Raw genomic sequence first — 2,322 nt, 5'->3', positions numbered from 1 at the left:
AAAAAAAAAAAAAAAAAAGAAACTTGCAGCTCAATCCCATAAAACCCTCTACATACATTTCTTCTATGCTTGGAACTACTCCCATGAGGTGGGAAGGTCTTGCATAATCAAGATGACATTGGAAACCATGTGCCAAAGAGGACAGAGACAGTGTCAGTATGGGTCTCTGACTGCATTTGAATAGAACCCACCTTCTCATCTCAAAGTAGAAATGCCCTGGGGTAGAATCTCTATTGTGACCACCTACCTACATTGAGCACCTCTTAAAGTGGACCTAATTTTCATAGACCGGACGTGCACATGTACGTATCAGTACAGTAGGTCTAGTTCCTTATGTTGACCCTCTCTGTATGTGACCAGTTTGTTAGTGTCTCTGATGGTCAACTCACAGAGGTTCTAATTTATTTTGTTAATGAAATAAATTTCTATTTTATTTGGGCCATTACATTCTGGGCATACGTACTTTGGTGGCTTAGCTTGGGAAATCTCTCTTATTATGATATAAAACCCAGAAGTCACAAAGGAAAGACTGACAGATTTTGCTACATCAGAAATGCCATTTTTTCTATATGGAATATAAAGAGATAAAATAGACATGAAGAATATGTTTACATGATATATAGTAGTCAAGAGATTAATATCCATTCTGATGAGAACTCACACACATTAAAAAGATTAAAAATGGACAAAGAATATTAACAATTCAAACAATGCAAATGAATAATATACATATAAAAATGCTCCATCTCGTTAGTAATCAAGAATATGTAAAAATTTTTTCTTAAAGCAAAATGAACATTTTAATCTTTTTTTTTGTTTGTTTTTGTTTTTTGAAACAGGGTCTTGTTTTGTTGCTTGGGCTAGCGTGCAGTGGTATCATCGTAGTTCACAGCAACCTTAAACTCTTGGGCTCAAGCAATCCTCCTGCCTCAGTCTTCCTGAGTAGCTGGCACTACAGGCACATGTCCAGCTAATTTTTCCAGTTTTGTAGAGACCGGGTCTCACTATTGTACAGGCTGGTTTAGAAGTCCTGGCCTAAAGCAATCCTTCTATCTCAGCCTCCCGAAATGTTAATTACAGGCATGAGCCACTATGCCTGGCCTCTTTTAGTTGTTTTAACTATTTATCTTGAATAGATGTTTTTAGAGTATATAGAAGTGACAACCTGTTTTTCCCTCATTAATTAATCTTTAAAAGTTTCCCAAGAATGGAAAAATGAGGTGAAAAGAAAGAAAACAAAGTAAGGTAAAGCCAGCTTTAGGTAGTTATACAATTAAGAAGCCAGTACTTATTTTACCCTGAAACATAGAAAACAAGGAAGGTATGTCTATTACATTAAGTAAAGTGATGTCTTCTAGACACAAAACAATCTCATGAGGGTTATTTCCCTTTTTGTTTAAGGAACTTCCCAAATGAACAATTTCATCACATCCAAAGTTTTTCCCCAAAGCGGCCATTGTAATTCCAAATTGTGCCTGATGAAACTGTGCTAGTGAGGTACATGTGAGTTATGTAATAGTGAGAAGACATGAAGGAAGCAGGTATTTGGTCCAGAAGAGGCAGGATTTTAGAATGAGAAGACCCTGTAAAATGTGTCACCATCCCTAAAGATGGTGCTCATGCAGAAACTTGCATCCTGGAACTTGACCAAAGGCCAGTTGTCAGCAATCAGCAAGATAGACAAATCTTAATTCTGGGCAGAGGAAACTAAACAAAGCAGTCCTCAAGTATACAAAGATACCCCTATCTTGGTTCACCCCGGATTCTATCTCACAGGCCTACACTGTTCCAAGTATACCAATAACACTTGCTGTGTACTGAAGTGTGCAAACCCCTTTCAGTTTCAGTTGTGATTCTCAATATAGCTCATAGAATTTTTGCATTCAGTACCCATTACTTATTTGGCAGTTCTGTTAGATGCGTGCTCCCTCTCTCTTATATAATGGCTGGAGGTCATGTCAGTTCATAACTCTTCGTGTTTCCTCATCATCTGGCTTTACTGTAGATGTTATCCGTGGGCTTCAATTTTGCAATCCTATTTGCCATGTGTTTTTAGGGAGGGACTTTGGGATATTAAGAAATTATGCTACTATCATCACTATCTTCTCCCTTGTGTCCTTTTTGGTAACAAGGAAAACCACAGAAATAGCCCAACAGACTACCTAAACATCTCATTTCCTAGAACTGTAGCACATGCCCTTGCCTAATAAACAGTGCAAAGGAGGATGGTGTTAATCCTCTTTGGATGGCTGAACCTAGATTAGCATCAAGACTCACTTCCAGGCTCGGCGCCTATAGCTCAACCGGCTAAGGCGCCAGCCA

This window comes from Otolemur garnettii, unplaced genomic scaffold (genome assembly GCF_000181295.1).
Source record: "Otolemur garnettii isolate 467f Iridium unplaced genomic scaffold, OtoGar3 scaffold00142, whole genome shotgun sequence".
NCBI classification, from domain to species: domain Eukaryota; kingdom Metazoa; phylum Chordata; class Mammalia; order Primates; family Galagidae; genus Otolemur; species Otolemur garnettii.
This window is presented reverse-complemented; position numbering follows the sequence as displayed.